This window comes from Acomys minous, assembly GCF_964271855.1.
Source record: "Acomys minous genome assembly, chromosome: 19".
NCBI lineage: Eukaryota > Metazoa > Chordata > Mammalia > Rodentia > Muridae > Acomys > Acomys minous.
Genome location: NC_140499.1, coordinates 58,157,839 through 58,173,050, shown reverse-complemented (window position 1 = coordinate 58,173,050; position 15,212 = coordinate 58,157,839). Strand labels below are relative to the sequence as shown.

The following is a 15,212-nucleotide window of genomic DNA, read 5'->3' as shown; positions in this document are numbered from 1 at the left end:
AATGGCATAAAACATTGGACAAAATGGGTAGGAATCAAAATGGAAGGGCACTTAGCCCTCGGTGGATTGTGAGATGAGACTGCCCTCCCCTCCTTTCCCTCCCAGCCTTAGGTGTTTGTAACTTCTCTTAGTTTCCCCCTTCAAAACTTGTTGGTTTGTTTGTTTGTTTTCCTCATCCCACAGTGACATTTCTCTGTCTGGATTCCTAATGCAGAATAAGTTAGTACTTGCTAAAGACCAGCCTGTATTTTACAAAGTGACTTGATTATCATTACTGCATGTTATTGTTGAGAATTTGGAATATGGAAACACCAAAGAAGAAAATAAATACTTTTAGAGATAACTGCTACTCACAGTTTACCTGTTCCTTAAGTCTCATTTATAATACATATGCACAATGCATAGTTATGGGCACTCATGTATTTTATTTTTCACTTGCCTAAAAGTGTGAGAGTTTTTCTTTATCATTTAACAGCATTCTAAATTATAACTTAATGTGAACAGTTTAACTGCTTAATTTATATAAAAAAATATTGCTTATTTCCAATTCTGCAATGACTGCAAATATTTTTGTAGTGAAATACTTGCAAGGTTCTAATTGTTAAAAGACTTCTTATAGGCATGTAAAATTACCTTTCAAATAGTTCAATCAGTTTATCCCTGTCTCTGAAGTAGGGAGACTCTAGAGTAGTTGTCAGCTTTTGTTGACTGCTACCTTTTTAATTTTTACAAGTCTTTTCTAATGGTAGGCATGGGCCACAGTTTGAATTGCAATGAGCCAGAGGTACCATGAGTGATAACATACGGTACTCTTTGAGTGTGGCGTGCTCGATTGTTAGTAGGAATGTGATAGGCCTTATGAAACAGAGCTTTTGTGTAATGCTTTATCCATGAGCCTATTGGGGGTAGAAAGCAGAATGTGTTGGTTTGAATGAAAAACGTCCTCCACGGGTCAGGTGTTTGAACACTTGGTTTCTAGCTGGAGGCGCTCTCAGGGGAGGCTATGAAGCCTGTCTGGAGGAAGTGTATCCCCGAAGATGTGCTTTGAGAGATTGTGGTCTTACCCCACTTCTAGTTCATTCTCTCTGCTTCATGGCTGTGGTGGAAGATAAGATCTTTTATCATCCTACTTTGGCCTCCTGCTGCTATGCCTCCCCCACCATTAGAGATACTTCCTCTGGAACAATTAGTCAAACAAGATCTTTCTTCTGTAAGTTGCTTTTGGTCATGGTGTTTTATCACAGTAACAGAAAAGGAGCTAGTACAGAAACCAAGGTAGGCAGAAATTGGTACCAGGGTGTTACTGCAAGGAACCCAACTGTATTGGCTTTTGAAGGCAGGAGCTATATATACTTTTATTTTTATTTGGCAGAACCAGGCATGGGTTCTGAGACTTCCCACATTTTAGGTAAGCACTCTGTCCTTGAGTTTTACCCCAGCCCCTAGCCCTGCATTTTGAAGGCAAAAAAGACACAGAGAGCTTTAGTGACTTAGGAACAACGTGACAGTAAAAACCCAGTGACTGAAAACCAAATCTTTGTTCTACCCCTAGGTCTTCTAGGTTACTAAAGTTTTTTTTTTTTTTTTACCATGTCACATTTCTTATTTACTTTAATACAGTCACATAACTGGCTGGCTTCACTTACGTGAAACATGGCTAGCCAAACTTGGAGGTTCAGCTTATAACCATAGAATGAAATAGCCAAAGCTTTCTTTGACCTCCTCAGGACTAAAGTAAAGGGATTCACAGTATATTAATCTGGTAATCCAACTTTGTCACAGTTTAAATCCTTTTTTCCCTGTATAGGGCTCCCTACATAGAGTGTCGATTTTTAACAGATCACAGGGCAGGAGTGTGGAACCTGAAATGCCACTGCCCCTCAGACAGAGGCATGGGCACCCCTTAGAGTATTCACTGCTTCTCTTTATACGTTTCTTTGTGGCATGGAGGCAAACATTGGAGATGGACTCAGCTTGATTCTTCCCTGCCTTGGAAAAGTTCTCTGAGCCATCCCTGCTTTGTAGACTCAGAAGGGTGGGGAGAGTGCTTCCCTGGGAAGGTCTACACAGCATGGACTGATATTTATGTATTACTAACATAGATGAAAAGCTAATGCAATGACTCAGATGTCCACTATTTCCATGGTATTGTGACAACCATAAGCCATTATAAGGATAGCCATTTCAATGCTGAAAACACGTTAAATTTATATTTCACCTTTATTACCAATCAAAGTGACTGAGAATGTAGAGGCAAAATATTGCCTTGCTCTTTTCAGTCTCTGATTAGAGTGGATTATTTCTATTCAGGAGCCAGGAGAGTGGGACGTTGGACGTGCCTTCATAAATGGGGCATTGATTAGCTCTGTTTTGTCTTCTGAAGAGTGGTCATCAAGAACAGTAGGGCTTTGGCTGCGTTCTGTACAAGAGGCGGGATAGCCGCAGGTACAGCTCTTCTCTAATATTTAGCTCTGCTGGCTTAGTTTGTTACTCTTTGTTCTTGATGCTGCTGCTATTCACACATTTATGAATTAGCCAAACTAATTTTTTAGCCTAGCATGAAGGATGAATGCCTTCCAAATGGAAATATAAATATGCAGGGCTTTAGGTGACACAAAACTTGTGTTACTTCCTGAGGTAGTTTGGTAGTCAACGGGAACTCTAAAAGGGCCCAGTGTTGGAAAACATCAGTTGAGCATATTGAAGCCTGCTTCAGTTGTATTTGCCAGTTTTCTTAGCAGAGGTGGAGATGGCTCCATGTTTGAAGGCTTGTATCATTTCAAATAATGTTTAAAACCTTTCCCTTCCTATCTTTAGAAACCTCAGACGTATTGTTTCTTAGATGATTGATGTAGACTCTGAGGTGGGTTTTTGTAGTTAGGATCTGTGCTCTGAATCTATCCCTGGCCTGAGCAGAAGGCATTTATTACCAGCCACAAAGTCTTGAGACCTGGGATGGCCCTTCAGAATGCTGGGATGGTGGTGGTCTCTCAGAGATGCTCTGAGTAGGGATTATCATGCATTCTCAACCATGGGTATGGGCTGCCCTCGCGTATTCAATAGAGAGAAGCTCCTGGAAGAGGGCTGACAGCAGCAGTGCTCCTCCCAACTGAGAGGAGAAATCCTTCAGTCCCAAGGAGACAGGGCCAGCTGCTCACACATCCACAGCAAAGCTATTGACTCTGGATTTTCAGTAAAAGGGGAAAGGAGGAGAATCCCCCGTGTGTACACCAACACATTTCTCCCAACTATATATTAACACACATAGTAAGTGTTAGGACTAACCAAGGAGCTGCTTTTGGTGAAGCCATTCGAAGCTCTTTCTCTCAATTACAGCTGCAGACTGATTCTTGATTTCTCTTTTGCCTTCTTCCCAACTGACTGTATTGTGCCAGCAGTGTGACTTCCTTAAACGTTGGGAAAGGCAGCCCCCATCTCACTGGGTGGCTGTAAAGATGAACCGACAGTGCCCGGTGGTGTCTGGCAGGGAGCAAGTGCCCAGTGAATGGCAGCCTTTCTCCATTGCTACCATATGCTGGAGCGAACACTTCCCCGACGTTTCAGTTACTGTCAGTTACTGCTCTATTGCTGTGAAGAGGCACTGTGACCAGGGCGTGGAATCAACTCAGGAGCAATGGAAGATAAGCTCCCCACCTTCCAGAAGACCTGAGTCAAGTTCTGAAGAACTGTACCAGAGCCTGTGTTGCCGTGGAGAGACGTAGCTAACTTAAGAGACTTAGAGAAGATGTCCATGGTGTAAGTGGGCAGGCTGAAGAGCTGCCATGTAGTAGGCACATAAGCTCAGCACAGTGTTGGCAAACAGATGGATGCTTTCCTGAAATTATAATGGGTAATGTTCTATTTTTAATTTTATCCCTTCCTTCTCTGTGTGTCTCTTTCTCTGTGTACGTGTTTATATGTGTATGTCTACACACACACACACACACACACACACACACACACACACACGTGTATGTGTAGGGGGCCAAGGTCGGTTGATATCTTTCTCTGTTGTTCTCCATCTTATTGTTTGAGACAAAGTCTTTCACTGAATCTGGAGTTTGTAGTTTTAGCTATGCGATTAGGCCTGCATCCTCCTGGATCTACCATCATGTGCTCTTCAGCACGAAGGTTACAGGCTCAGGCCACTATGTGCGGTTTTACCTGGTACTGGCGACCTGAAATCAAGTCCTCGAGTTTATGCAGCGAGCACATACCCAGTGGACTGTCTCTCAAGGCCTCCCATTTGAACTTTTAATGACAGCTGGTTCTTTGAATTATATGTGGGACAGGAATGTAACAATCTCCTTTAGTCCAAACAGGTAGAATTAGATTTTAAGATGTCAGTTAAATGTGTCCAGTTACTTCTGATAAGCCTGCAACTATGTTCTGAGCATATTATCCTACCGAGTAGATAATTTTATATACCTACTCACAGTCAGTGCATGTAATGGATTTGAACAGTTTTTTTTTTTTTTTTTAACTTTCATTATATAGTTTTCCTATTTAATGACTTTGAAAAGATTTTCTTTCCAGGGATAGAACCAGACTCGAATTAATTATTTTTAATCACATTTTTGTGGATAGCACATTCTGCTTTCTGGTTCTCCCACGACTGCATAAGCTAGATTGAGGAGAGGAGTCCCAGGGGATCTGTTCAGACGCTTACTTGTTTGAAGCCCCCAGAGGCACTGGCTCTTTGATCTCCTTATGGAGTGACTCTGATCTTTTATTCTGTAAGGTGTTTGTGTGTCTGTGTGATAGATGTTTCACTGACCCTAGTAAATGGAAGAAAATTTTCCCTAGCCTTTAAAGATATTGCTTTCCTCACTCTTTCCAAGATACAACTCTCCTTGGGTAAGAACACTTTAGAGACATTTGGCACCAAATCAACATGACTGTGGCCTTTAATGGACTTTGAAGTTCTGAGAAGTGGTTTGAGTGATAAGAACCCATTTTTTTGTTTCCTTTTCCTTGACTTCATTCCTCAAATCTGGGAGCAAACACAACCCCTCTCATCTTCCTCATCTTTCACTCCCTGCCCCTCCCCCCAAACAAAAGCGTCAGATTTCATTGAATTTGGTACCTTAGCAAGTGTCGTTAAATTCCTTTCTTTTCTTGAAGGGAAGAACAAGCTCATAGGTGTACAGAGTAAATTAAATTATGGAGAAGATGGTCTGTGAGCCAAACAAGACCAGCCAAGGTTTGGGAACAGACCTGGAAGGAGTGCTGTAATATTGTGAGTGTCTAATCCATGATTCAGAAAATGTTACCATGTTGACAGACCACTGATTTGACTAATTACTCCATAGGCTGGATGGCTGATTCAGTCACTCAAGTCACCTAGTAATTTTGATCAAATCAAAGAGTAATTATGGTTTTTTTTTGCAGGCAATAAATATAGAATACTGATTATATTAGATGAAGGATGTTACTGTGATAGAAGCATGTAAAATATTTCCAGCAGTTTCTTTTCCTTCCTTTCCTTTATCTTATGGATGAAACTCTCAAAATGGATAGTAGAAAAATCTGTGCAATTTTTGAAGACAGTCTCTCAATTCTTTCAATAAACAACATTTTTACATGCAATATTCTCTGATGCTAACTAAATATTCAGCCTCTACCCATCTTTAGCTATGATAAATATAGTTTTGGAAGCCCAAAGACCCAAACATGGCCAGATTTGAAATAAAAATTCTCCTTATTATCTCTCACAGAAGGAAGCTGTAGACTAGCTGGGATTTAATCACTGCTGATTTCCCTGCTTATTTATTAGATGAATACCAGTACCTGAAACCCAGATGCCTGTATTTGCTTTGTTTCTGTTCCATAATTAGCCTTTCCCTTCCTTTTGAAAAATATGTATCGCTGGAGCATCCTGTTTATTGCTGAATTCCTAACTGCCAGTGTTTTCAATACTATATTTGTGCGAGTGGATTTAAAATATCCTAGAAACAGAGACATGTTTATTTAACGGGAAAGTCTGTAATTTAGTTTTATCTGAGCTGCGCCTTGGCTGCCTTGCCTGCTTTAGAGCCCTCATGTATGACACGGAGACGGGGGAATATGTGCATGTGTGAGGTACATGGAACATGGTGCGGATTTTGTTATGTAGAATTCCTGTTTGTGAAGCTTCTCCCGGGCGGCTGCTGTGAAAGCGTCTTGTGAAGTCCATTGCATATGTCCTTGGCTTCCCTATTTCTCCCCCGCCTCAAAGAGCAGCAAAACAAACCCAGAGGTGGAGGAAGAAGAAAGGATGGTGATTTCTGAGGTTCAGGCCGTTGTGAGTGTATTCTTGAGGATCTGTAAATGTCCACAAGCTATGTCCTCGCCTGGGTGCAGTGTCTACCTACCGTCTCGCCGTGCTGAAAGGAATTCTTGCACCCAGTGGCATGCATTACTTTGTACATCCTGACTCACACACTTACTGCTCTGTTGGGTTTTCAACTGTTTACCCACCTCAAGGAGAACTATGTTGGTTTCTTCAAAGTGCCTTGCTGCATGGATACTTGGTCATAAGTCTGAGTATTTTCGTGCCTTGCTTTTTGTGCTGCTGTAACCTAACTCCTGGAGGAGCTGCAGGCGTGGCGCATTCTAGTACCATGGGGTCTGCTCATCAACCGAGAGCAACTCTCCACGGCGGATGATGGAGTGAATAGGCTGACATTATATAGAAGTGTTTTGGAAGAAAAAAAAAAAGTCCTAGGTTTCCTTTTTGCTTCTGTGTTCTGTTCACAATGTCTTTGATTTATAAATTTTATTTATTCATTCCTGTGGTGCTGGGGGGCGTCAAACCCAGGGCCTTATTTCTGCTGGGCAGGAGCCCTGCGTCTGAGCTGCATTCCAGGCCTCCTTTGCTTTTGAAAGCTAATTGAGTCTAAGGCGCAGATCCCTTTGTAGTGGAAATAGGAGCCCTGCCTCTTCCTATGTCTGCTTCTACCTCAAGCTCCAACTCTGAGAGAAGACACCAGTGTCAAACCCGGCTGAAGTGCGACTTAATTTAGAACACAGTCTTTGATTTTTTTTTTCCTCTTCTTGTTCCTCCCTCCTAATAAAGACATTTCCACACATGCATTAATTTGGTGAAGTTTAGTTAAAGAAATATAGGTAGCTGGAAATCATCCAGTCCATGACAATTGCTGCAGAGGCAAGAGTACACAAACTGAGGCAGATGCCGCCTCCGATTGCTTTGGGCCTTTCTCCTCACGAGGCCAGCCTTCTTGCAGGTCCGCTTGGCAGGTGGCAGTGGCAGCCATCCAGCCACCCAGTCTTACTGTGACAGAGGAATTTCTTAATATAAGTCATTTTAGCATTTGCTATCATTTCTTGCAGAAGTAGGAGGCCTAAATTCTGGACCCGGAAACAGATGTTGGAGCCTCCATTACTGCTCACAGCAAATTAAACAAGGCTTCTTCTGTTGTCAGGTCTCTGAAAAGTCAGCAACAGGTGGCTAGCCCTCACCTCTGTGTGCTGAGCGAGGTGTGCACGTGTGTGCAGGCATGTAACTGGGCGCGCAGGTCTGTGCGCCTCACTCTGGCGTAGCACCACACTATGAAGGGATAACCAATCTCTTGCCAAATTCTGCCTCAGATTTCCACAAAATGATGCCTGTGGCAGAAGGAAGCCACCCTTCAAAGTAGTCAGCTCTGCTCTGAATGACAGAGTGTTTTGAAAAGAGAATGCTTAAGAAACATTCAGGATCGGCAGGGATGGCTCAGTGGTTAAGTAATAGCACTGGCAGTGGCCTTGGTCCTCAGCACCCACATGGTGACTCACAACTCCTTGAAACTCTAGTTCCAGGGGATCCAGTGCTCTCTTCCGGCATCTGTGGGTGCCAGGCACATGGAACACAGACACGTATGCAGGCAAAACCACCCACTCACTTAAAGGAAAAGAAACATAGTGGTAGGTCATGATATTTGGCTTTTTATCAAGTTTTTCTTTTCTTTTCTTTCTTTCTTTTTTTTTTTATATCAAGTTTTGGTCTTTAAAAAAGTATCCAGATTTTATAAAAGTCTTACAAAATCCCTTAAGAAAGTCCAAAGAGGGAGAGTTGGGAAGACAGTGTTAAAGCCACTGCAATGTGACTGTGGGAAGCCACAGTGCAGGACTCTTGTCTGTTGGGAGACACTTTTGTAGTGAGCTATATTTATATTGACTCACTTTGATTTTCCCTTTCCTTCTCTCTTTCTTTCTTTAAAAAAATTTTTTTTTTTTAGTCAGCATCTTACTATGTAGTCCAAGCGGCGTTTGAACTCACAATGTTCTTGCCTCTGCCTTCTAAGTGCAGGGATTACAGGCATGTGCCACTGCCCCCAGGTTTATTTTCATCCCTCTTAAAAAGAGAGCCTTGAAAAAAAAAATCCAAGAGTCTCTAGAAGTCAAAACTGTTATTTGGAGACCCACTGATCTGTTTGACAGAAAGCTTGACAAAACATTAACTTCATGATTACCAGAGCCATGCGTGCCATAGACTGAAAATAAGCTGCGTAAAATGAACTCTGCTGGTGTTATTGCACAGTAATATTAAAGTAGCCATTAAAACCAGTGCTCTGTAAAACTGAGATCACCTCTTTTCTGAGCCCTTCCCCCTTTCCCAACATGTGAGTTTTTGTCTGTGTTTATCCCGCTGGACTTTAACTGTGCAGATCTCTTAGCAGGTCCACACCCACGGATTCAGCTAACTACAGATGGAAAATACTCAAGGGAAAAAAAATGTTGCATCAGTGTTGAACACATACAGACTTTTTCTCCTTGTCTTTGTTCCCTTGACGACACAGTGTAACACCTATTCACATGGCTTTATGACTCCAGAGATGATCTGTGTGTCAGGAGGGTTCGGCTTGGACATCTACAGATTTGGGTCGTGGACCCAGTCCCCTAAGCCTGCTGAGGAACAGCAGAAGTTGGTTTTCCTCTGTAGATGTTTGTTTTAAATGTCCTTTGAGCATCTGTGGCCAGCAAGCATACTGTGTGAAGCTACTCAGTTTCCCAGCAGACAGCTGTCATTGTGTGGTCGCTCTGATTTTCTCCAAGGACTCAGAAGAGATGGAAGACCGTTGTTGTTATTATGGCTGTACTTCAGTTGGACTTGGGAACTTTCCCTTCTGCTTTGGATGTTCTTTTGCTATTTCTGTTTGCTTGTTAAATTAAGAACAGCCCAATGGGTGAGAGTGCTTGTCTCACAAGCCTGATGAGCTGAGTTGGATTCCTGGAGCTCACCTGAACGTGGGTAGAAAAAACCCAACTCTATCTAGCTCTCTTCTGACTGTCATACACACACATACAGAGAGAGAGAGAGAGAGAGAGAGAGAGAGAGAGAGAGAGAGAGAGAGAGAGACAGACAGACAGACAGACAGACAGACAGACAGACAGACAGACATACTCACATGATTAATTAACTGACCTTTGCTAGGCGGAAGTTCCTTTTCACACTGCTGTGATGATAGAGTATATGGCGGAAACAACTTGAGGGGAAAAGGTTTGTGGGATGCAGCTCCTCATGTTGGGGAGAGATGGCAGCAGAGTGGCTTGTGCCTGTAGAGGCAGAAGCAGGGGCTGACCGGTTACATGGTAGAGAGCTTGGCCTGGAACCAGAGCCAGGTTAGACCATGAGATCTCTGCCCCACTCCCATGTGACCCCCCCCCCTCTCTATGACTTCTCAAAACACTGCCACTCATTGCAGAGGAACAACTGTTCAGACACACGAGTCCATAGTCCATGGAAGACGTTTCACCTTCAACCATAACGTCTTGCCCCTGACCTCCATAGGTGTGTGTACGGCCACCTCGTACTGTAAAGTGCATTCTGCATAACTTTAAAAGTCCCCAATCAACTCTAGCAAGTCTCCTCCAAAACTCAAAGTAATCTTTTAACTATGAGCCCCTGTAAAATCGAAGGCAAAGATCTGCACTTCCTGTTTCCAGTGGCAAAGAGTCACTGCTCTCACTCTAGATGGGAGGAATGAGGCCATAACAAGAAAGAGGCTGGATCTAAACAAACCCAAAAGCCAGCAGGGCAAACACCAAATCCTGCAGCTTCGTGACACCTAGATTCAAGGCGACATCATCAGGGTCAACAGTTGAGTGGCCCTGCTCTTACAGCTCTGGTTTCTGTAGCAAATGCTGACTGCCTGTTGGGTCGGCTCCACTTGGAATGTCCCAGTGGGTATGCCGCTGTGTTAGCATCTAAGACACCTGGAGTTCCTGCTGAGACTTGGGCTTCAGTGCTGTGCCTTTACACACTCTCCCACTTAGGGGCCCCATGAAGGGAACACCACCCAGGTACACAGTGCCTGGCTTCAACAACTTGGTAGAAGCCTTCGCAACACTGTAAATCTTATATTCCATGTTTTTGCTACCAGCTTGTGATATAATCTGGGCCCCTTCTTCCACAGCGCCAGTGGTCTTTGAGCACTGAGCCAGTAAAGACATTTCCTTCGGCAGTCTACACAAGGCTATCCTGGAACTGTGCTTTCTCAGGGGCTGTCTATTTTGTCCTTTCAGGAGAATGTATGGTTTTATACAGAAGATGGGTCGAGTCTTGCCATCCAGAGGCCTTCCCTGCCATCCCAGTATAGAGCAGGAAGTTTCTCTTTAATTGCACTTAGTCTCTTAACAATAACAACCACTTTGTCTACGTCCTTACACTTACTTACACTCTTTCCCTTACCAAGCTATGCATCTTCACATCTTTTTTTTCTGTGTTCTGTGCTCTTTCATGTAAATCCGATTAAGAACAACGAACAGTAACCTGAATGCTGTACTGTATTGAAATTTTCTCCAACAAGCAAGAGCTCTTATTGCCCTCTAAAATGGCACCAACGTAAATGTCACAGTGCATTTGTATTGGCATTGTGGTCTGCTGAGCTCCCAGAATGACCCAATAAACTCTGTCTAGAGCATTCTAAGACTTCTGTCACCTCAAGCCCCAAACTCTTCCGCATTCCTCCTGCTAACTACAATATCTGCAAACCACATGGTTATATATTTTTTCACAACAAAAGCCTATTCAGTGACACCAGTTTTCTGCATTAGTCGCTTTTCACATCTCTGTGACAGAATACCTGAAAGAAATACTTAAAGAAAGATTATTATGGTTCACGGTCCTGGAGACTTGGTTGTATTGTGGCAGTGATGAGAGGCTTGAGGCTGGGTGGCTGGGGTGTGGTCAGGATGCAGTGTTGAGCCAGGACCTGGGATGGGCTGTCACCAACTACTTCTGCTTCTCAGCAGGTCACTTCCTCCAGCTGACCCGAATGCTCAAGGTTCCCAGCCTTTCTGAGTCACACACCTCCTGGAGAGCAAGTGTGCGGATCTGTGAGGCTGTGGGTGACAATTCACAGTTCAAACTATAGTATCAGTTCATGAGTTAAAAAGTGAGAGGGTCTATAGTGAAACTGCCTCCTTCCCATTGTAGTCCCCTGGCCACCTAAGGCTCAACATCCTTCGGTCCCCGTGAGTCTTCACAGAGACCGTTTCAGGTTTTTAGGCATATGGAAGAATGCACTGCTTGTCCCCCCACCTCAAGTATGGCATTCTACACACACACACACACACACACACACACATACACACACACACACACACACACGTACACACATGTGCGCACACACACACGTACACACACACTTTAAGAACTACCTCTTTAAAAACTTATGGTATTGTGTTCGCTGTATGGAAATACCATACTTTTTAAAAACTAGACCGTGTTGTTGAATATGCAAGGTCTTCCCAATTGCTTGCTACTTAAACAGAGCTACTGAGTATGTTACTGCAGTTAGAGAGGCTGTGGTGATTACAGAAATGTCTGAGGTCTGAGGCCTGAATTAGACAAGTTCTCTCTCTGTTTGTATAGGTCTTTGTTCTCAGAAGTCACAAAACCCACAATTATCACCGAAGTCATAGCTTTAGGATTGGCATCATTAGGCTCTTTTGTACTCTCCATAATTTTTACAATGAATAAATCTTCGAAGAGGCTCTTAAACTTTATTGAAGGAGAACAGCCGAAATATTTGGTGTCAAGTCCCAAACCAAATTTCATTTAGATTTTTTTTCTTTTGCCTTTGATTCTGCTTATCACTGAGTTATAGGGACCTTGGATGTGACCTCATTGGAAGGAAGCCTGTTCTTGTGAAATTAATGTGTAAAACATAGTGGGATTATCCCTTGGTTTATTAACAGTGCTCTGCAATCTTGTTAACGGTTCCAAAGCTTGCATTTATCACAGCTTGAAGCCATTTGGAATGTGTGTGTGGAAAGAGTTTTCTTTGTGCGTGCTCTGTGTATTCAGCAGTGACCTGCTAGGTAGCAGAATAAAAGTTACTTCCTTGCTGAAATGATGGCCATGGAGCAGTGAGTGGGTCAGAGTCAGACCCTGGCAAGTTGAGGCAAGCACACGAGAACCCGGGGCCTGCTCTGTTTCTCGCAGTCTAGCATTGCTGTACAGTACTCTGAGAGACGCAGGGGGTGGCAGTGGGGGCTAGGGGTGGACTGGGCCAGAAGATTAGAGCATGGGGCAGTTTTCAATTTAATAAGGTTTTGTTAGACTCTAAGAAGAGGTTGTTTGAAGTAGTTGGGTCCAAAATAACACCCCCCATCTGCTATTAGTTATAATTGAGGGCAACGAGTTCACCTCTCTTCAGGTGTTCCCAATATTTGAAGAGTCGTCACCCTTAGATAGAATTTTATGTGGTAAGCACATTTACGGTAATAGACTTTTTATGTATTTAGTAGCAACCAATTTAGGGCATTCCAAATGTGCATTTTAAGACAATGAGCTTTTCTACTGACAGTTGTTCAGAACAAGGCCAAAGCAAAGATCGCCAATCGCAGAATTACCACTGAGTGGTTGGTTTTTAGGCTGCAGATTCCTTAAAGGAAATGTGTGTCAATAGTAAAGACAATATAGTTATAGCTAAGACTTTTTTGTTTTTCAAGAAAGTGTTTTTCTGTGTAGCCTTGGCTGACCTGGACTCACTTTGTAGACCAGGCTGGCCTCAAACTCACAGCAATCCACCTGCCTCTGCCTCCCAGGTGCTGGGATTAAAGGCGTATGCCACCACGCTCGGCTCACAGCTAGGACTTTTATAAAGATTGCTGTCCAGGGGCCTTTATCATTCTTTAGTGGTTATCTGATTGTAACAGCTGTGATAAAATACATGAAATATTTATTTGAGGTGGAAGAGACCTAAGAAACAAAGATTGAGCCCCAGACCCTCGCCTAAATGGTTTTTATAGGAAGACCTCCTCCCTCTGCCCCTTGGAGTCTCCCAGCTCTCAGAGGCAGAGCTAGAGCCCCGTGTCCCATCTGCATGATCCAAGGCCAAGTTCTGAAGTTGAGGCTCAGTGCTTTTAGCCCCCAGGCTTAGGAAACAGCACTGGATTCATGGCTCTTACCTTCTCTGCACATCAGCAGAGCTGTTGGTTGGAGATGAGGTAGAAAAGGAAAGGGAGCAGCCTGCCCCGTGTTTCCTAAAAGTCCAGGCAGGGCTCTGACCTGGTAAGACTGGAAGATGCAGCTCTGCATGCTCTTTCTCTCTCAGAGTCTCCAGCCTGTGTTCCTGACCTATCTGTCTTCTGCTCGTTTTGGTCCATCGAAACCCTTTGTCATATATTGTCATATATTTTCCACATATTCTAAATAAGCTTGCAAATATGGGTAAGTTTCCCCTTAATAAAAAACTTTCCTTGGCTCTGCTTTTCTTAAGGATAGCCATCTCTTTGCTTTGCTTTTTTATTTTTTAAAATAATTCATTATGAGAAGTTATTTTTAAAAGATAAAAGAAGCAAAGAACAGTATGAGGTTGTATGTGACTAAATACCAAAACACTCATGTTTATATTAAGTCTGCTAGTGAGAAAGTGATAATGTCAAAAATAATTACTGGAACTTCTTGAAAGACACGCAATTTTTTACTTATGCCTAACTTTACTGAGTGTTGTAGCCTCCAAAACAATAGGAAACCAGGCTGCCTGGCATGAGGTAGAAGCAATTTCATGTTGAGACAGGGTGTGATTGGGGAAACAGCAGAATCTCAGCTCATTTTTCCCCCCTTAAGTTAGCTTACAAGGGCTGGAGAGATGGCTCAGTAACTAAGAGCACTGTTTACTCTTCCAGAGGTCCTGAGTTCAATTCCCAGCAACCACATGGTAGCTCACAACCATCTATAATGAGATCTGGTGCCCTCTTCTGGCCTGCACATGTACATGCAAGCAAAATACTGTATACATAATAATAAATAAATCTTAAAAAAAAAAGTTAGCTTACAAAGCACCTGACTTCGTTGTGACATTTTTATACATGCATGTATGTATATGAATATACATATACGTATACATGTATATGTAAGCATGCATCTTTTTTCTTATTCATCCAGTTTTCTTGATGGTCTGCTTCTGAGGATATAGGGAAAGGAATCCTTAGGACCTCTACTTTAAGGATTATGTCTCATGTTGTATAATTTTGTGATATAGAACATATGTTTATTTTTTCATAAACAAATACTAAAACATATGGCCATTCAAAACAGGGCCAATAAAATCACATGATTCTTATGCTGCTATTCCTGTCACCATTAATAGTTAATATAAATTTTGTTTCCATGTTGATGAGATAAAATATTCCCATACATAATATTAAAGATAGAAATGTAGCCAATCAGTAATGTCTTTGGAAATAATATAGATGGTTCTGCCTTTGTTGTGAAAAATTTGCGTTGAAATACTAGGTTGTTATAACTGTATTTTGACAAGCTATTTCTTTGCTATCTTTATTGTTTTTTTTTTCTTGTTTGGTTTTTCAAGACAGGGTCTCTCTGTGTTAGCCTTGGCTGTCCTGGACTTGCTTTGTAGACCAGGCTGGCCTCAAACTCACAGCAATCCACCTGCCTCTGCCTCCCAAGTGCTGGGATTAAAGGCATGTGCCGCCACCACCTGGCACTTTCCTATCTTTAATCTTCCAAATAAAGACTTTTGCAACTATACATCAAAGCCTGTGTGTGCTATCACTGTTATAAACATATTCCTGGGCACCTCTCTCTCTGTTTCTCTCTCTCTCTCTCTCTCTCTCTCTCTCTCTCTCTCTCTCTCTCTGTGTGTGTGTGTGTGTGTGTGTGTGTGTGTGTGTGTGTTGGTGGTTTGTCTGAAGAAAGAAAAAACAATCACTTGTTAAGGTCAGAGAATTCTGTGGCGCTCTCTCAAGCATGAGATTTG

The 15,212-nt window shown here is 42.7% G+C and overlaps 1 protein-coding gene across 6 annotated transcripts in view; it reads left to right on the top strand.

Moving 5' to 3' along the window:
- The window catches only part of FHIP1A (FHF complex subunit HOOK interacting protein 1A), a 231,522-nt gene that overhangs the window by 119,999 nt on the left and 96,311 nt on the right, over positions 1–15,212 (top strand). Inside the window, exon 2 of one of the 6 annotated variants that reach the window (XM_084768555.1) lies at positions 7,333–7,446. The exons of the other annotated variants lie outside the window; for them this stretch is intronic. The gene's annotated coding sequence lies outside the window, so the exon portion shown is untranslated. The remainder of the gene's footprint in view (positions 1–7,332; positions 7,447–15,212) is intronic. 6 annotated transcript variants of the gene reach the window in all.